The sequence below is a fragment of the Hypomesus nipponensis genome, chromosome 16, assembly GCF_054491055.1.
Source record: "Hypomesus nipponensis isolate SF chromosome 16, ASM5449105v1, whole genome shotgun sequence".
NCBI classification, from domain to species: domain Eukaryota; kingdom Metazoa; phylum Chordata; class Actinopteri; order Osmeriformes; family Osmeridae; genus Hypomesus; species Hypomesus nipponensis.
The window spans coordinates 2,336,751-2,357,461 of NC_140376.1; the positions used below are offsets into that span (position 1 = coordinate 2,336,751).

General features: G+C 52.0%; 1 protein-coding gene across 1 annotated transcript in view; it reads right to left on the minus strand.

Annotated features, from left to right (window-relative positions):
• Window positions 1-18,424, minus strand: part of sema6bb (sema domain, transmembrane domain (TM), and cytoplasmic domain, (semaphorin) 6Bb) — an 87,605-nt gene extending 69,181 nt beyond the window's left edge. Inside the window, exon 1 of the mRNA XM_084675807.1 lies at window positions 17,563-18,424. The gene's annotated coding sequence lies outside the window, so the exon portion shown is untranslated. The remainder of the gene's footprint in view (window positions 1-17,562) is intronic.
• Between the last annotated feature and the right edge of the window lie 2,287 nt (window positions 18,425-20,711).

Sequence of the window (20,711 nt, forward strand, 5' to 3'; positions counted from 1 at the left end):
TGTCAGCGAGGGAGGGCCGATGAGCTTTTAAAGAGATGTCCGCATAAAGTAGGAGAGGACAGGAGAGGAAGGGCACAGGAGAGGAGAGGGCGTTACTGTATGTATGTAAATGAGTTCATTCATGAGTTCAGCCATGGCCTGGTGCTTTTTGTGTGTCTCTCTAGACTGGACGCCCACAGTTCCACAATAGAAGTATAACGCAGAATTAAATAGATGTGAATTAAAACAGCTCTTGTTCAAACTGCCCAAAACATTTCTAAAATCCCATGGTCCTTGCGTTAGAGTTGTGGGGGACACTGAAAGTTCAAAGGTCACACTTTCTCCCGGCAGCCTGTCAAGCGGTCTTGACCTCACTTGAACTCTGACCTCCTACTCTCCAAACACACACACACACACACACACACACACACAGACACAATCTGAAACATACACACACACAACTCCTTAATTTGACCCCCCAATGAGAGGCGAGGACAAATGAGCCAAAGGAAGTGTGTGTGTGTGTGTGTGTGTGTGTGTGTGTGTGTGTGTGTGTGTGTGTTAGGGTCTAGTGAGACTTTTAATCATTTCCACCAGAGGTTTACATGTTCACAGCAGGCCTTGTCTGCCAACTGTTTATTTACCCCGAGTCATCAACATTATCCTGCTGACACACACACACACACACACACAGCCATCCGCACACACACACAGCCACCTCTCTGTCTCTCCCTATGAAAGCAGCAGTACTGGAGAGATGAGTGGGCATCTGGCGCGCACACCAACACTCAGGCAGACTGCACAACCTGGGGTTCCACAGACACAGCCGCTGAGAGCCAGGTGAAAAAACGCCTGAGAAAACACTGGTGTACCATGAGGAGAGGAGGAGGGAGGGAGGGAGGGAGGGAGGGAGGGAGGGAGGGAGGGAGGGAGGGAGGGAGGGAGGGAGGGAGGGAGGGAGGGAGGGAGGGAGGGAGGGAGGGAGGGAGGGAGGGAGGGAGGGAGGGAGGGAGGGAGGGAGGGAGGGAGGCTGTTTATCACCCTGGTGAATCTGTGTAATTTTGGGGTAATTAACTAAGTGCCGTCCCTAGGGTATCTCTGTCTGCCCTGCTGTGTTTGTTTGTGGGTGTGTGTGTTTGTGTGTGTGTGAGTGTGCTGCTTTGTTTCCAGAGTCTATCAAGCTACCCAAGCGTCTCGCAACTTTGGGGACCGCCTCCGGTCTCAGAATGAGATTTTCTAAAAGCAACAGGGAGGGGAGTTACGGCTAGCTAGCTAGCGCGCACACACACTTTCTACAAAAACACACATTATAATATAAAGGTTGTTGTCTTTTCCCCCTCTCTCTCTCTCTCTCTCTCTCTCTCTTTATGGTCTTTATTTACGTCCTAATAGGCTTGTTGTATTTCTAATAAAGTTGCCTCCTTCAAACAGCTGTGTTCCGGCCAACATTGTTTCCTCACAGGCAGCCTCCTCACATCCCTCCTTCGCTTCACGGCTCAAGCTTTGCTCTGTCATCCACCATTTTTCCTAGTCCACCTACTTTTCGTTTGTCTTTTCTCCTCCTCCTACTCCTCCTCTCCCTCCTCCTCTCCTCCTCCTCCTCCTCCTACTCCTCCTCTCCTCCTCCTCCTCCTCCTACTCCTCCACCTCACCTCCTCCTCCTCCACCTCTTGCTCCTCCTCCTGCTCAAACTCACATCTCTCTCCCCCTCTCCCCCTCTCCCCCTCTCACCCTCTCCCCCTGCACGGGTTATTTCCTAAACCTCTTGGCGTGAAGAATGCAGCCTCTGGCCAACTGCTTTTAAACAGCCATGGAAATGATCTTACAGCCCCTTCCCCTGAACTGTACTGGACTGGGAGGAGAGGAGAGGAGGAGGGGGAGAGGAGGGGGAGAGGAGAGGAGAGGAGAGGAGAGGGAGAGGAGGAGAGGGAGAGGTCTCTGGCTTGGCCCCGGGCCAGACCCTTTGGCTTGCCTCTGATTGCTGGACTGGAAACACACACACATATACATGTCGGATGAAGTTGCTTAACTTGACCAGTCCCTTTCCAAGTAAACAGACACAGCACCCACTCTGCCCCTCCTTCTGAAAGACCATTAATCTCTCTCTCCCAGTGTCACCCCTGCTCTCTCAGTCTTGCTCCAGTGGACACGGTGACACAATCCTAATAATTGGCTGGAACCGAAAGAGAGGCCCAGAGAGAGAGAGCGAGATAGAGAGAAAGAGAGAGCGAGATAGAGAGAAAGAGAGAGCGGGATAGAGAGAGAGAGAGTTATGATGGGTGGGCACAGTGCTGTTGCTGCTGGTAGGGGTGGCTGTGGTGGGGGGTTAAGGGTATACCAGCAGAATTGATTTCCTGTTTAAAAAGTGTGTGTAGGGTGGAGGGCGGGGAGGGGGGGGGAGGGGCATATAGACAGATAGACAGCATAGTACTAGTGTACCCCAGGACCGGACATCCAGTCAAGCACTGCATGTCCCACCTCCCACCCCCCACCTCCCATCCCCCGAAAAGTGTTCAAAAAAGCGTATCTGTTACGTGCCTCTCAACCCATCATTTGGCTACCAAGTCATCTACCAAATGAGCCGTGCAGGTGCCGTAATTATAATGTTCAAGGTAATGACCAATTTACCAATGATCCTATTGTTCAATCAATTGATAGTCCGATATGCCAATATAGAAACAATATGCAAATATAGAAACAACATAATCACATAACACAACCAAAGTAACTCAAGGCAAGTGCAACTTCTACAGTCGGATCAAAAATGTCCGAAATGGCTATAACATCCTCCCTCACCTCCCCAGCTTGATTACAGAGACCCTGAGGCCCAGCAGTAGCCCTGCTGACAGGGGGGGGGGGTCGTTGGGGTGGCTTGGGGGGTGGGGTGGGGTGGGGTGGATGGCTGTATCTATTTTGAGCAGCGTAGCTAATGATACAGGGATCCGGTTAACAGCTAAATTGGAGAGACAGGCTTAATAAACATGAAACACGTGACACAAATAGACAGTCCCAGAACAGACCCTAACAGGCTATTCTGAGGGGAACTAAAGTCAAATCGTTTTTTGTTTTTTTTCCTGAAATAACCCCCTGTTCATGCTATCAAGTGTCCCTGCTGGAAGCTAGATGGTCACATCCTCTCTCTCTCTCTCTCTCTCTCTCTTACACACTCTCTCGCTCGCTCTCTCTCTCCCTCTCTCTCTCGCTCTCTCTCACACATTCTATCTCTCTCACTCTCTCTCTGTCTCTCTCTTTCCCTCTCACACTCTCTCTCTCTTTCTCTCTCTTGCTCTCTGGCCTTATATGCCTCACCCTCTTTATCCCTTTATCTCTCTTTCTGCCTCCTTCCCTCTGAGGTTTTTGTGCATTCTAAACAAAGCTACATCTGAAAGGACTAATTATCATAAAAGTGCTTATTCTCAGTGATGTGTTCATGGCTTCCTACCTCTCCTCTTTTCCCCCGCCTGGCATCATTTACCATATGAATCCACACAGAAGCAAACTAAGGATAATTATATTTCATCTCTTGTTTGTTTTCCCAAGGTCAGACGCTTCTGTCAACAGAGCGTTGCATTGCTCTCATCCTTATTCACACGCAAAAACAGTCAGTGCCATTAACACATTACAGGAACACTCCCCACTCCTGAGGAAATCATCAGGACTGTACTCCCCAAAAACTACAACTCCCATCCTTACCAAGCCTTTCACAAGGTCAAATGAAATAAGCTTTTATTAAGCCTTTATATACAGAGCCAGTTAATTCACAGTGTCTGTGCTGCCTACACTACAGTCTGGCCTTATCCTCGACACATGTAAAAGAATATCCAGGAAGCAGTCGTGACCATTGGGGGGTAATTGTATTCCCTTCCTCCTGACCGGTCCAGGAAGTGACTTGGCAGATAATGGGCTGAAAGTCTCAAAGATAAGCAAGGAGCTGTCACTAACCCTGTCCATGTGCGAACAAGAGAACAGGAAGTGTTGAACCACCAGTTGTTTTGGCCTTTTCAAACCAGCTTCCAGCAATGTCCTCCTACTCAACCCAACACGTACTCCACTTGCCTGGCATCCAAGTCGATCTCATCCTGGTTCCTAAACCTACAGCCTCTCGCTGAAGTATCTGAAACGAGCTTAGAACGACAGAGTCTTCAAATTCACTTTCTGGCGTCCTTCTGACAGCTTCCATTTCCACTTTCTTCATCTTAACTCTCTTCAAGGAGCGAGGTGAGTCTGTAACTCGACATGATGTGGGGTATAACCACATATGGCTTTGGGGGGAGGGAGGGGGGCAGGAGGAGAGGTTTTGAGGGCTCTAGATTCTTACTCAATGTTCCGGAACCTTCATCTCACTCAACGTTCTGGGATAACCATGGAAACGGCACACACAGTCGGCGAGCAGACCAAACGGGCCACACCATCATCGTCCTCATTAACACGTCTGTGAAGTGAGCTGGAGGGGTCCCCAGCTGGGTCTAACTAACACGCAGGTCCACGTGGGCAAGGCTGCTCTGGTAGGGTTAGAGGCTGGGACTACAGTCGAGGCTGAGGCTGGGACTACGGTCAAGGCTGTGAGCCCAGGTCTCCTTGAGGGTGGGTGGTTCGTGGTTGGAGCAGTGTGAGGCCGTCAGAGGCTGCGGGAGGCTCTGGGAGGCTGAGAGAGGCCGTGTAAGGCCTCATGGCAGATCTAGTATCCAGAAGATGTTCATCATGATGGCATTTTCCCTACACAACGAGAGACAAGACAGAGCAGACTGTTTATAAACCTGGGCTATTTGTAGCCCCAGACTCCCCTGTGTGTGTGTGTGTGTGTGTGTGTGTGTACATGCGTGTATGTGTGTGTGTGTCGACCCTCGCAGGACTGAAGAGAATTAATCGGACGAGAACGGCCAGCTTAAAGACGTTCTTCTACAGCAGCTTACAGCACCAGTCAACCACAGGGGAAATATGCTTCTTGCCACATACTGGACCACGCACACTCATACTGTGTGTGTTTAAATGTGTGTGTGTGTGTTTGTGTGTGTGTTTCCTTGGTGAGGTAATATACTATACTGTTTGCCAGTGGGATGGCTGACTGAGCCTTTTAGACACACAGGGAGATAAACCTACCTTCTCCTCTCACTCGTCTCCTTCACCCGCCTGTATGTCTCTCTCCCTCCTCCCTCTCACCCTCCCTCTCACCCTCCCTCTCCCTCCTCCCTCTCACCCTCCCTCTCACCCTCCCTCTCACTCATCTCCTTCACCGAGCCTGTCTCTCTCCCCCCTCCCTCTCACCCCTCCCCTTCACCCTCCCCCCCCCGTATCCCACCGGCCCTCTCCTACCCCCCCCCCCCACTCCTCTCTAGTCTTCTTCTCTCTCTGCTGCTCTCATCCCCTCCTCTTCCTTTCGCTTTCCATTATTGCACCTTAGCACCAGCGGCAGGGCTCCATGCCAGGATGGGAGGGGGCCAGCGCCCGCCCTCCACAACGCCCAGCTCGGCCTCCCCATTCCTGGGGAGAGGAGAGGCCTGAGCCCCTGGCTGTCTGCAAGGGAGGTGTGACTCATTAACGCACACTCTAGCTAATGAAGAGTCTGGAGAGATGGAGACGGAGGAGAAGCGAGGCACAGATCTGCCTGATTAGGTCACACACACACACCACACTCTGTCACACACCACAACTATGTTGACTCTCTCACACACACGATTCGATACACACACACACACACACAATCCTCCCAGTTACACACACTGCGGTTCAAATCCTGCTTCTGAATGTGAGCGGTCCCACACAAACACGCGTTCTCCTGTGAGGAGCAGAGAAGGGGCGGGGTCAGCGGGTTTACGGTTGTAAACAAAACAAAATCTCGAAAAAGCCAACATGCAAAGACAGTGTGTTTCTCTCGGTTCCTCTGCCTCTCTTCCTGCCTGCCCATGTCTGAGTTTGGAGAGCTGGCCTGCCACCACCCTGCCCCAGCAGGGTGTCTGCCCAGCGGGCGGAGGACAGGAGGACTGGTGCTACATCAACACCTCCACCACAACACCCCAACAGACACACACCCCACCTCCAGCCCCAACAGACACACACCCCACCCCCACCTCCAGCCCCAACAGACACACACCCCACCCCCACCTCCAGCCCCAACAGACACACACCCCACCTCCAGCCCAACACCCCAACAGACAGGTGGGGGTGGGGGGGGCAGGTGACAAATGAAGAATAATAAAGTATGTGTGAGAGAAAGCCTTGTCAGCTTAGGCTACTGGGTGTTAGAGAAGAGAAAGTGTGTTTGTGGGGGTGTGCGCCCCTGGCCATGTGTGTGTGTGTGTGTGTGTGTGTGTGTGTGTGCGTGTGTGTGTGCGTGAGGCTGTGTAATCATGGGGAGTTATTATATTAATGAAGGACTGCAGACAGCTGCTGCCCAGAGCCAGGCGTTCTGAACACAATACCAGCCCTAATGTTGAGGTCCACCAGAGGCTTAACACAACACAACACCGGCCCTGACACTGGGCCCTGACACTGGGCCCTGACACTGGGCCCTGACACCGGGCTCACAGGCTATTCTGGGAGCCTGTCGTGAGCGAAGTGCACAGTGGTGGGATGTGTGTCACCGCCAAAGCATTTGTCAAAAGTCCAGTGTTCAGTTTCAAACTGTTTCACGTTACCAGTATCGTACATACGTGAGAGAGAGAGAGAGAGCAAAGAGAGAGAGAAAGCAGAGAGAGAGAGATAGCAGAGAGAGAGAGACAACAGAGAGAGAGACAGCAGAGAGAGAGAGAGAGAGAGAGAGAGAGAGAGAGAGAGAGAGAGAGAGAGAGAGAGAGAGAGAGAGAGAGAGAGAGAGAGAGAGAGAGAGAGAGAGAGAGAGAGAGAGAGAGAGAGAGAGAAGGTAATTGGTTCAGCTGTCCTGAGGGTCTTATCTTATAAAAGGGGACAGAAATCTGAACTAAGACGTGAACCCAAGCAGGGCTCACACACAAACACACACACGCTTCAAAGCCACTTTGTTGTGGCCGTTAATGGTACCGATGACAGCAAGGAGAAGCACCGCGCAGGGAACATGGCTGGGCCTAATGCGGACATGCAGGAGCAAACACACACACATACACCAACAAACACACACAGACACACCAACAAATACACACACACAGACACACAAATGGACACAAAAACACTCTCACTCACACACACACACACAAACACACATGGAAGAGCACCCCTGTCCAAGGGCTATAAAACCACATTCTCGACTAACTGCCATCTCCAAGGTTTGGCAAGAGAAGTTGCCTCCCTCTCCCTCTCTCTCTCTCTCTCTCTCTCTCTCTCTCTCTCTCTCTCTCTCTCTCTCTCTCTCCCCCCCTCTCTCTCTCTCTCCCCCCCCTCTCTCTCTCTCTCTCTCATACACACTCTTTCCCCCCTCCCACTTTCTCTATCTTCCTCTTCCAGTCTTACTCACTCTAAAACCTGAAGCCCGGGGCCAGCCCAATTAAACACATTCTGACTGTGAGTCACCAATAAGGAGAGTGGAGTAAACATTTTCCTTCCCAGCAAGCCGGTATTGTGCTGCATCCAGGGGAGGGATACAGGGTTATGCTGCATAGTTGGGCCGTGATCTGGCTGTGCTCTGTCCTCTGTCAGAGATCCCTCCTCATAGTTTCCACAGCAGAATGACCTGGGTCTACTTCCTGCCAATTCTTCTCCTTTATGAAGCGGTCTATGAACATGGAAAGTCTCTTTCAATGCCTGCTCCTTGCCAAGACATGTCACGGTGCATGTTGATGATGAGGGAGGCTACGGGCTGTGTGTGTGTGTATGTTCGTGTGTGTGTGCGCGCGTTTTTTCTCTCTAATTTAGATGGATCAAGTTTCCTTGGTTACTACTAGGACCTGGCCAGTCCTAAAGCGGAGAGAATATGCAAGTGTGTGTGTGCGTGTGTGTGACTCTGACAGGATCTGCAGAGACTTTGAGCATTAAACTTTGGAAGTGTCCATCTTTCTGGTGCCATGGGGACCAACCATGGGCCGGGCCTGGCATCAGAGGGTTGTGTGTTTGTGTACACTTGTGTGCGTGTGCATGCGTGTGTGCGTGTGTGTGTGTGCAGGGGGACCAGGGTTCTCTGATATTTGAAGCAAAACAAGCTATAAAAGGACTAGGCCAGGCATGAATATTCACAGTTAGATTCACTGACAGAAGGGAACACATCAAGGAGATCCAGCCCTCCATCCTTCCATCTCTCCATCTCTCCATCCCTCCATCCCTCCATCCCTCCAGCCCTCCATCTCTCCATCCCTCCAGCCCTCCATCCCTCCATCCCTCCAGCCCTCCATCACTCACTCCCTCCATCCCTCCATCTCTCCATCACTCACTCCCTCCATCCCTCCATCCCTCCAGCCCTCCATCTCTCCATCTCTCCATCCCTCCAGCCCTCCATCCCTCCATCTCTCCATCCCTCCATCCCTCCATCCCTCCAGCCCTCCATCTCTCCATCTCTCCATCCCTCCATCCCTCCATCCCTCCAGCCCTCCATCCCTCCATCCCTCCATCCCTCCAGCCCTCCATCACTCACTCCCTCCATCCCTCCATCTCTCCATCCCTCCAGCCCTCCATCACTCACTCCCTCCATCCCTCCAGCCCTCCATCCCTCCAGCCCTCCAGCCCTCCATCCCTCCATCCCTCCAGCCCTCCATCCCTCCATCCCTCCAGCCCTCCAGCCCTCCATCCCTCCATCCCTCCATCTCTCCATCCCTCCAGCCCTCCAGCCCTCCATCCCTCCATCCCTCCATCCCTCCAGCCCTCCAGCCCTCCAGCCCTCCATCCCTCCAGCCCTCCATCCCTCCATCCCTCCATCCCTCCAGCCCTCCATCCCTCCAGCCCTCCATCCCTCCATCCCTCCATCCCTCCAGCCCTCCATCTCTCCATCTCTCCAGCCCTCCAGCCCTCCATCACTCACTCCCTCCAGCCCTCCAGCCCTCCATCCCTCCAGCCCTCCATCACTCACTCCCTCCAGCCCTCCAGCCCTCCATCCCTCCATCCCTCCATCCCTCCAGCCCTCCATCTCTCCATCTCTCCAGCCCTCCAGCCCTCCATCACTCACTCCCTCCAGCCCTCCAGCCCTCCATCCCTCCAGCCCTCCATCACTCACTCCCTCCAGCCCTCCATCCCTCCATCCCTCCATCCCTCCAGCCCTCCATCTCTCCATCTCTCCAGCCCTCCAGCCCTCCATCACTCACTCCCTCCAGCCCTCCATCCCTCCAGCCCTCCATCACTCACTCCCTCCAGCCCTCCATCCCTCCATCCCTCCAGCCCTCCATCCCTCCAGCCCTCCAGCCCTCCATCCCTCCATCCCTCCATCCCTCCAGCCCTCCATCACTCACTCCCTCCAGCCCTCCAGCCCTCCATCCCTCCAGCCCTCCAGCCCTCCAGCCCTCCAGCCCTCCAGCCCTCCATCCCTCCATCCCTCACTCCCTTAATCCTCCCACTCCTCTGTTCTTGACTATCCCTTCCTCCACCCCTTTCTCATCCCCTCATCCCCCACCCTCGTCTCTCCGTCAATTTATCCTCTCACTTCCTCACTTTCTTCCTCTCTCCCTGCCTTATTCTCCATCCCTCATTCCTGCCTTCCTCCCCCATCCCTCTCTCCATCCCTCTCTCCATCCCTCTCTCCATCCCTCCCTCCATCCCTCCCTCCAGCAACAAACAAACGAGGCCTCTTTCTCTCTTAATGTCACCTCCAGTCATCCCCTCTCTCTAAGCCGAGCAGACAGAGTCATTCTGACTGTGTGTGTGTGACTGTGTGTGACTGTGTGTGACTGTGTGTGACTGTGTGTGTGTGACTGTGTGTGACTGTGTGTGACTGTGTGTGTTCCACCAGTCAAGCCAAGGACAGGAAAACATTTAGATGCAAATGAGCTCCGGCCGCTAGCTACAGTAGTTCAAGAGAACACGCAAGCCCCTGAACACACAACGGCAAACCATGAAGACCCTTAGCACACAACCAGTTATGAGTCCTAACAACAGCAACACCAAACAGTTAAGTCTCTCACCCTCTCCCTCCGCAACTAACTCATCTCGAGAGACTGTGTTATACACCATACTGAATAACCATGTATGTCTACCTATTTATGTATCTATATATATCTAGTTTTCTTTCTATCCATCTGTCTATATACTCAAGTCTAAATGTCCAACCTCAGATTCTCTCTGTGTGGTTCCATCCAGAGACAGAAGGGGGAGATTGAGGGTGTCATGGTATGACAGATTGAGGCCTGTTATGGTGTGTGTGTGTGTGTGTGTGTGTGAGAGCATGTGTGTGTGTGCGTCTGTGTGTCTGCAAGCAAGTGTGTGTGTGTGTGTATTCCAGGTCTTGGACAGGGGGACTCCCAGCTGGCTCTATCCCAGAGTAGTGATGCTATGATCGCAGGAGTAGCATGCTGTCTGCAGACCTGTTGCCTCCAGATGGCTCCATGGGCCACCCTGTGTGTGTGTGTGTGTGTGTGTGTGTGTGTGTGTGTGTGTGTGTGTGTGTGTGTGTGTGTGTGTGTGTGTGTGTGTGTGTGTGTGTGTGAGTGAGTGGGAGGGAGATGAGCAGACGCTCTACACAGCTAGACATCTTTGACTCTAAGTGTTGTAAATTCATCGTCCTCTTTTCTCCTCTTCTCTTCTCCTCTTCTCAGTCTACTCCCCAGGTCAAGCGGCCTGCGTCATCACCTCTCACCCCCTACTCACTTTCTCTCTCTGGTTCTCAGAGTCACATTAGCTTCCACCATCAAACGCCCTGGTGTCCCGGCCCACCACCCCCTCCTCCCCGAGAACAGAGGAGCCCCAGTCCTCCAGTCTGACTCTCTCATGCATGAACTCCCCAGGTCACTGAACTCCCTCAGACATGAGGACTAAACGTGAGGAGAGGAGACGAGAGGAGAGGAAAGGAGAGGGAGAGGCGCAAAGAGGAGAGGAGAGAGAAAAGAGAACAGTAGGAATCGAGAGAGAAGAGAATAAAGACAAGAGGAGGGGAGAGAAGATGAAGTTACGGGAAGTCCACCATCAACAGGTAGGCCCAGCCCCAGAGGCAGGTCTCTCTGCAGAGCTTCCCAGACAGCAGAAATCACAGGAACATAGAGAGATGGAACTCCCCAGATCTCCAGCTCAGCCATAACAGAGCAGATTTCATATCTGCAGGCGTCCTGCCCGCTCTCCAGGTCGGCTCACATTGCTGCCAGGTGTCAGCTGACAGGAAGTGTGTCTCCTGTCTTCCTGTCTCTTTGTCCAATTACAATGTCATACTGGCTAGTCAGCTTCATCCAGAGCCAAGTTGGCCAAAGGCACAGATGAGTGTGTAAGGTAAGATGTGTGTGTGTACGTGTGTACGTGTGTGTGGCATCTCTCCTTGTGGAGGCCCCTCATTAGTTTCCTCTCTTGTTAACCGGAGCAAAAAGAGTGAGAGAGAGAGAGAGAGAGAGAGAGAGAGAGAGAGAGAGAGAGAGAGAGAGAGAGAGAGAGAGAGAGAGAGATGGAAAAAGAGTGAGAGATAAAAAGGGAACGAGGGAGAGAGATAGAAAGATATGTGAAAGCACCTCAATGACAAACAAACAGGCTCTGAAAAAACATTCCACTCGCCCAAACAAACTTAAACACACTCACACAAACACAGTCTGTTTATTCATGTCTTCCTTTTCATCCTCTCCCTCAATATCGTTCATGTCCCTCACCCCCCCCCCCCCCTCTCTATCTACCTCTTTCTCTCCCCCCTCTCTCCCACGGTATCCCTCATGGTTCTTCCTCGCCCGGCCTCTCTCCCACCCTCCCTGTCTTTCTCTCTCTTTTATTCATGGCCTCTTTCTCTCAGACCTCGCTCTCTTTCCTTGTCACTGTCACTTTCACTGTCTCTCTCTCTCTCATTCTCTCTCTCTGTCTCTTTTTCTCCCCTGGTGTCAGTCTCTGTCACCCGCAAAGAACTCTCTCTGCCTCAGTCACCCTCCTAAATGTATTTTGAGAACATTGGTTGGGCACAGGCAGAACGTCCTGGTGGTGAACCTCTAGTTAGTGTTCGTAGGATCTGGTGTTGGTGGGATCTAGTTAATGTTGGTGGGATCTAGTTAATGTTGGTGGGATCTAGTTAATGTTGGTGGGATTCATTTTCTAACGTATTGAAGGCGACGTCCAGGGAGTAAGGTGTAGTTATTTGTTAATTTAGCAGGCACTTTAATCCAAAGCAAAGTATAAATGGGTATTTGTACCCGAGTCCTGCCGAGCTGCAATGCTCTCGCCTGAGTTGTACCTCTCCGCTCCCTCCAGTTACAGGGGGTCAGATGGCTGAGCGGTTAGGGAATCAGGCTATTAATCATAAGGTTGCCGGTTCGATTCCCGGCCTTGCGAAATGAAGTTGCAAGGCACTTCACCCTACTTGCCTCGGGGGAATGTCCCTGTACTCACTGTAAGTCGCTCTGGATAAGAGATTCTGTTAAATGTAAATGTACTGTGATGTCATCAGCCTTGCGGTGATGAAATTGATTCACCTGATACCAGTATTCTACAGGGGTAGAGAGCTGTTCATTCTCATCATTCATTCTCTCCTTTTCTCTCTCTCTCCATCACCCCAGGCTTGCAAACAAATCCTCGGGTTCTCAAAGACACTCTGCCTTGGAAAGGGCATATGGGCAGAAAATGTCTTTAAAATATTCCCTATTACTGCTTTGCTAGAGCAGGAGTTGAGACGAGTGCAGAGCTTATGAAAGAATGAGAGAGAGAGAGAGAGAGAGAGAGAGAGAGAGAGAGACGAGAGACACGAGAGAGAGACAGAGAGAGACACGAGAGAGAGACAGAGAGAGAGAGAGAGAGAGAGAGAGAGAGACACGAGAGAGAGACAGAGAGAGAGAGAGAGAGAGAGAGAGAGAGAGAGAGAGAGAGAGATAGTCTCATTACTGCTGCTTCTTAGACAGTTGGGTCTTTGAACTCCCTCGTTCTTCTCCCGAGGCTGGGATTGCACCAGATACACCCTCTGATCAGAACCATAACCAGGGAGGGAGGGAGGGAGGGAGGGAGGGAGGGAGGGAGGGAGGGAGGGAGGGAGGGAGGGAGGGAGGGAGGGAGGGAGGGAGGGAGGGAGGGAGGGAGGGAGGGAGGGAGGGAGGGAGGGAGGGAGGGAGGGAGGGAGGGAGGGAGGGAGGGAGGGAGGGAGGGAGGGAGGGAGGGAGGGAGGGAGGGAGGGAGGGAGGGAGGGAGGGAGGGAGGGAGGGAGGGAGGGAGGGAGGGAGGGAGGGAGGGAGGGAGGGGAAACAGATGCAAAGATTTAGATGGTAGCAATGAAGAGAGAGGAAGAACAAGGAGGGTGAAACTTAACTTAACTACAGCACGACCTCCAGTTGTCCAGAATCCAGTTTTTGAACTGTGTTAAAAATAATATCATACTAAATATTACATACTGTTTGATTTCTAAAAGACACGGTTCGGGGCGGTTTCAGTGTTCTTTCATGACTCACTGTGCCTGTTTACAGCCAGCACCACAAAAACTCACGATTCCCTGAAACAAACAACATCAAGGCCACAAAATGTATTTCTTGGTTTTGCAATTCAAATGTTTTTGGAATTCAATTCCTTATCATGCCAACAATGTCAACAATGAATTTACAAAGAACTGGGAAAGAGAGAGAGAGAAAGCGAGAGAGAGAGAGAGAGAGAGAGAGAGAGAGAGAGAGAGAGAGAGAGAGAGAGAGAGAGAGAGAGAGAGAGAGAGAGAGAGAGAGAGAGAGAGAGAGAGAGAAAGATCAAAGTGATGGAGAAGGAGTAAGAGATTAACTGACAGATTCAGACCCTGTGGGGACAGAATTTATTACACTTTAATCGAGGTCTTAGTGACCCCTGACCTCTGACCCCTGGGCAGCACCTCAGCTCAGGTCGGCCCCGCGGAGGCCCGATGCACCCTGGGAACACGGGACGGGTCACTGGCTAACCTGTTTATCCCGCTACCATAGCAACCCTGGCCGTAGCCTCGGGCAAAAATAAACAAAGGGGAGAGCGGAGGCCGCAGTGTGCGTTTGTGAGTGTAAGAAAGAGAGAGAGATTTCATCTAAATCTCTCCCCTCCTCACTTCCTCCCCTTCTTTCCTCCTCCCTTCCTCCCCTCCTGCCAGTCAGTCAGCGGTGCTCCTCATCCTTCTCCTCACCTCCTCTTTCTCCTGCCTCCCCATGCTAAGTGGGAACACGGTCACGCTCAATTAGGCTCTTTCAGGGTCCCAGTGGGCAGAGGCCTGCCGCTGACAGCCTGCTGGGAGACCACCCCGCCTGGAGGGGGGGAGGATGGGGGCTGGGGCCTCCCCACACAGCAGCTCAACACGGGGGCTGGTTCTGCAGTGCCAGTCGGGGGGGGGGCGGGGGGCAGTGGTGGGGGAGACTGGCGCCAGCCGCCCCCCCGCCCCCCGTCCCCCGTCCCCGCCTCCACCTCCCCTGTGATAGGTCTGGGCGTGGAGTTCAGCCTGCAGGTGACGTAACCCCCCAGGGGGGGGGGGAGGGAGGGAGGGAGGGAGGGAGGGAGGGAGGGAGGGAGGGAGGGAGGGAGGGAGGGAGGGAGGGAGGGAGGGAGGGAGGGAGGGAGGGAGGGAGGGAGGGAGGGAGGGAGGGAGGGAGGGAGGGAGGGAGGGAGGGAGGGAGGGAGGGAGGGAGGGAGGGAGGGAGGGAGGGAGGGAGGGAGGGAGGGAGGGAGGGATTAGAGCCACTAGTGTGGAGGTCCCTGGCACCTGTTCCTGTTAGACACAGTGGGGACAGCACTTGCTCTAAAGGGTGCTGGGCGGCTGTTTGGACTAACAAGACACCCATTCAGCCAGTCCTGGACAGACCTCAATCACACACACACACACTCTCCACGCACACATTCAGGTGCTGACAGACTGACCACACAAACACACTGATCGACACACAGACGCTATACAAGACAGGGGAACCACAGACAAACTGGGTGACAAACAACTTTCCCTCTCTTTTTCTCACCCCTCTCACTCCTAGACATGCAAACACACACACACACACACAAACAGTCATGCAAACAGTCACAAAAAACATTCACACATACGCAGTCACATTCACAAAAACAAGTCCTGCAAATTACTGTTGGATCAGAGCTCTCCTATACCAGCAGCAGGGGGGATCTGGGGACCCAGAGAGATGGACTATGCATGTTATAGTGTGATGGGGAGAATGTGTGTGTATGTGTCTTTGTGTATATGTGTGAGTGTTTCTCTCTGTGTAAGTGTATTTGTGGTGTGTGTGTTTTTTGTGTGAGTGTGTGAGTTAGGGTGTGGATGTATATATATATGTGTTAGAAAGTTGTGGATCCCTCCAGATGACTGTAGAATAAATGGCTGTGCTGTGCTTACTGGGGATTAGTTTAGCTCCACTGAGCAGTTTGTCAAGCTGAAAGAAAAGAGAGGAGAGGAACGAAGAGGAGAGAAATGAAGAGAAGGAGACAGGAGAGGAGGGGAGGGGAGGGGAGGGGAGGGGAGGGGAGGGGAGGGGAGGGGAGGGGAGGGGAGGGGAGGGGAGGGGAGGGGAGGGGAGGGGAGGGGAGGGGAGGGGAGGGGAGGGGAGGGGAGGGGAGGGGAGGGGAGGGGAGGGGAGGGGAGGGGAGGGGGGAGGGGAGGCAGCTTTCTAGTGATAGTGCTATTAGCACATAGTACAGTACAGTATAGTGTGAGTGCTAGCAGAGTTGAAGCCCTGCTATACTGTATCGCTGCCTCTGCTTCCTGCTCTTCACTTAACACATCTTTCTTTGTGATCAGGGTAATTAAGAAAGACTGGAGCACAATGACAAGATCACACACTCACACACTCACGCACACACGCCTCTCATCTCCGGGTGGGTTCTCTCTGATAGCTCTAATCAGCGAGGCTGAGGTCAGGCGTTCTGGAGAAATGTCCCAGTCGCTCTCCGCCTCTCTCCTCCCCCCTGCCTCCTCGCTGCTCCCTCTGTCTCTTCTCTTTTTCTTTCCCTCATAATAGGAGAACAGAGAGAGAGAGAGACAGAGAGCAAGAGAGAGAGAGAGAGAGAGAGAGAGAGAGAGAGAGAGAGAGAGAGAAAGAGAGACAGAGAGAGAGAGAGAGAGAGAGAGAGAGAGAGACAGAGACAGAGACAGAGACAGAGACAGAGAGACAGAGACAGAGACAGAGACAGAGACAGAGACAGAGACAGAGACAGAGACAGAGACAGAGAGTCAGCAGAGAGAGAGTCAGCAGAGTGAGACAGCAGAGTGAGACAGAGAGAGAGAGAGAGACGCCTTCCCATCCCCCCGGACTGATTGACATGTACGAGCTAAGGGAGAGACAAGAGAGGGGAGAAGGAGGGGAGGAGAGGTGGTGGATAATTCCCCTGGCTATCTCAGCTCTTAAAGGCCGTCTTATCCTTCGCACCTTTCACTCTCCCCCCTTCCCTCTCCCTCTTCTCTCTCCCCCCTTCCCTCTCTCCCCCCCCCCCTTTTTCTCCCCGCCTCTCCTCTCGTCTCACTCGCCCCACACTCCTTTCTCTGCATTCTCTCCTTCTTTCCGTTTCTCTCGTCTCTCCCCTCCTCTCTCACACTCGGGTTCATTATTGGAATGCTCTGACCCTTAGGGACTTTGCTCACTCTTTCTGCCTTTCCAGTCCACAAACCCCACAGCCGGACAAAAGGCGCCTCCGGGGCGATTTGAATGTGAAACAGGGTGCTATAACAAACCCCCTGCTTCTCCCTGGTGGAGGAACATTAGCAGCCCTGATCCAGGCTGGCTGGGGCGGCCCCACCAGCCCCGACCAGCTCGCTCTACCCTACAGGGGCAGCTGCTGCCATAGGAACAAGAGATACAGCCAGATAAATGGATAGGGAGGAAGAGATGAAGAGAGAGTCGGAGAGAAAGAAAGAGACAGAAAGAGAGGGAGATAGATGGATAAAAAAAGAGAGTGAGAGAGCTGGTGGATGGACACTAGAGAGGACAGACACAGTAGCAGCAGAAAGGGCGCATGGTATCTGAGAACACACCAGGAGTCAGTGCAACACACTCCCCAACAGACCCAGCCTGTTTTGACACTCATCTTCTGAGACAAAACTAAATTGTTACACCAAGTGTGCAACACCACAATAACAATGTCAATTTGTGTGACATTTCGTGACATATTAAACTCGTGAACAATCAGAGTCAGTCTCCTTTCAAAGCCCTATATAAGCCATCGCTGGCTGATGAACTAATAATCAATCAATGTACTGATCGTGCGTTGTCTGTTTAGAAACGCAAGACCTTCCGGTGGTTGCGTTTCACTACGCAGCACGAAATTAAAGAACTATTCCGTGGCAGAAGCACCGGGCCTTCCCCGGACGATAAAGGTAATAAAGACACTCAACACTGTACAATCCTGAGGGTTGTGCACTTCGTATGATATAAACTCTGCCGTGATCTGCGGTCACTGACTATAAGCATAAATACAACAGTTTTATTACAACCATTTCACAGCCAAGTATTTTAGTGTAATGCGTTCGAACACCACCTTGGCCAAATAAGCATCCGTAAGGCACGCGATTGTAGCAGACGGCGCTGCCAGCCCGTAGCGCGAGACCCTTAACCGGGACCCACAGTGAACAGTATTATTCCCTTGACTTACCACTGATTGTCGCGTAAAAAGGTGCGCCTTGGACGCAGCGTTTTAACAGTTCGGGTTTTCAAGGTCTTCTTTCTCTCCGTTGGATTAAATCCGGTCTGTAAAGCCAGGTTAGAGAGCGCAGTCCCCGTAAAAATTCTCGAGCAGCACACGGAATCCCAAATGCTGTGTAGTAAACTAGCCTGCTACTCCTCACTGTCGCACCTGTCTCTGGCAAACACTAAACCAGAGCGCCGGCGTGACATCCTTAAGACAACTGTGTCGTTGGTTGTGTCTGTGGCCCCTTCCACCAGCAACACGCACAACACCTGTCCTCGCGGCTGGAGAACACACCACAAAGCGCTTCTTATGTCGCGCTGTGACACATGGCGTTTCCCTCTCAGCTTTGCTGCAATTTTTCTCCTCAGTTAAGACAGCCGTCCAGAATGCTGAAAGTAATTTAGAAGCGCAGCTATAGCTGACCGGCGGATAAAGAAGGGCGCTGATTGCAAAACAAGCCCGTGCGGCGTCCGACGGCTCTCTACCAGCTGTGCTGAGAGATTTACATCTGTCTGTATGTATCGGCCAGCGTTCTCACAGTCGCGTGATCAATCATCTGTCCCCAAAGTAGTTATACTGTGTTCAGTGAAGCTGCGCACGACCGCCTCTACTCTCGTCTGTAAAATGTCATTACTGCGTCTTTTCCCACTACTACACTCTTCCAGTGGACGAAACAATTTTTTTTATCTGCTTGCTATGCGCCCCGACTGTAGTAATCTACACCTTCCCGCCCCGAGGGTCCTGGCGGAGCCGACTTCCATTCATACGGTTTATGAAAAATACTTGTCAGTCGCGAGGAGGTTGGTAGGAGAAGGGAGAGACCAGATACGGAGCGTTCCTGGCGCGCGAATACAGCATCTTTCCCGGCGCAGTCCGTTTCTCCTGTCACCCTCAGCACAGCTAGCCCAGGAGCGAGCTCGTGCCAAATCCTGAAGCAGAGCTCGCAGCGACTGGATTGGAATTAAATCCCGACTAAAATCATTACGTTTTAATTAGACTAATTGACGGGTACAGTAATAAAATAAATACGTTATAGCCTAAACTGGCATCATGATGAGAAAAGACTGCACATTAAAGGTGACCTGTTATCCAGGTATCACCTTCGTATTTGTCTTAACCTTTCAGATACAAAACAAGTGAGGCATCTTCTTTAAGTGTCCTACAACTATATCCTAAGTGTCCCACATGAGCCTGCATCCGAAGTTTTCCCTCAAAAGCCCAAAGTGTTTTTCTCTGGTAAGCCTTCTAGCTTTGCATCCTTTCAACATTGGCCTACATGTCCCTTTAACATCCTGCTCTAAAGTAGTACAAATAACACACACACACACACGTGCACACTACATGTACACACTCTACACACACACACACACACACCATATGCTGTGTACGCACAGCAACGCCACACGTACAAACGATCGCTTAAAAGCAGGGAAAGGATGTGAACCTCTCGCTGACCATGGTTCTCCTCAGTGACAACAGGCCAGGCCTCATGTTGTTAGAGAGATAGTTGTTGGCCAACCAGGACACAACAATAAATCAATTAAAGTGTGAATATTGGATGCCCCTGGCACTTCATTTTGTGGTGTGCAAACGTGTGTGTGTGTGTGTGTGTGTGTGTGTATGCGTGTGGTTGTGTGTGTTTCTGTGGCTGCCGGCTTTCAAGTTTGTGTGGAAGTGTGTCATTATTGGGTGCCATATTTATGACTGTTCACATACACCCATTGAATCACTATGTTCATGTTTATATTTTGTATCCCGCCGTAAATAAATAATTTAATTTTAAATTATTGGTTGTGGTTCTGAGTCCCCCGCTTTGCATCAGCCCTGTGAAGCTAAAAGTTTTGAGAAGTTAAGTCAGGAGGTAGAAACTTCAAATTCAAATTCAGCGGAAAAATGTTTCTTTCTTTTGTGTTGATCTCCTGTCAAGAAGAGAAGAAGCAAAAGTAGCTGACAATAAATAATTAAATAAACAAAACAGTGTTTTGTTCTTCAGCTCTTTCATCACCCACACTGTCTCCAAGCATGAGAGGCAGACATGCAGACAACCAGGCAGGGAGACAGGCTGGAAGACAGACAGACACCCTGGCAGGGAGACAGATAAAACAACAAATAGGTAGACAGGCTGGAAGTCAGACAATCAAGCAGAGAGACAGACAGACAAGAAAGCAAGGTGCTAGAGAGACAGACAGACAGACAGACAGACAGACAGACAGACAGACAGACAGACAGACAGACAGAGAGACAGACAGACAGACAGACAGACAGACAGACAGACAGACAGGCTGGAAGTCAGACAGATCCCTGTAGACCTGTTCCAGATAAGAAAAGAGCTGTGAGTTGCAATAGAATCACAAAGGTTGGCAAAAAAAAGTGTGACCTTTGATGGAGCACACTGTGCTTTGTAATCTTTCAACCACAACGAGGAGAATTGCAGTGGCAAAGCAGTTCTCCTGTGATGAGGGGAGGGAGGGAGGGAGGGAGGGAGGAGAGGAGAGGAGAGGAGAGGAGAGGAGAGGAGAGGAGAGGAGAGGAGAGGAGAGGGAGGGAGGGAGGGAGGGAGGGAGGGAGGGAGGGAGGGAGGGAGGGAGGGAGGGAGGGAGGGAGGGAGGGAGGGAGGGAGGGAGGGAGGGAGGGAGGAGACTGGAAAAGAGGAGCAGAGATGTGAGAAAAGACGAGAGAGAAAAAGAGGCGAGACCAAGGCAAGGTGAGTAGAGAGAGGAGAGGAGGAGGGAGGAAAGGGCAGGGAAGGAAAAGGATGATGCCAGCGTCGGCTCAGTGTGTCTTCGGGTTCCCCGACTCCACAGCGGGCACCGCTGTCCTCTGGAGCAGGGCCCCACGGGGCAGGGGGCAGGCCTGGGGCGCACACAGCCAGCCTGTGATCAGTGGACGCCCCCCTCTCCTCTGGGAAGCCTTTGTTGCTCCGTGGAGCAACAACACGGTTCATCGGATGGCCAACAGATACACTGAGATATAACAGTTCATGTGATGTCTGATTTTACAAGGTTACACACTCGCCAGTGTAGCTCCCTTTCTCCTCAACATCTGATGAAGGGGTCCAGATATCTCTCTCTCTCTCTCTCTCTCTCTGTCTCTCTCTCTCTCTGTCTCTCTGT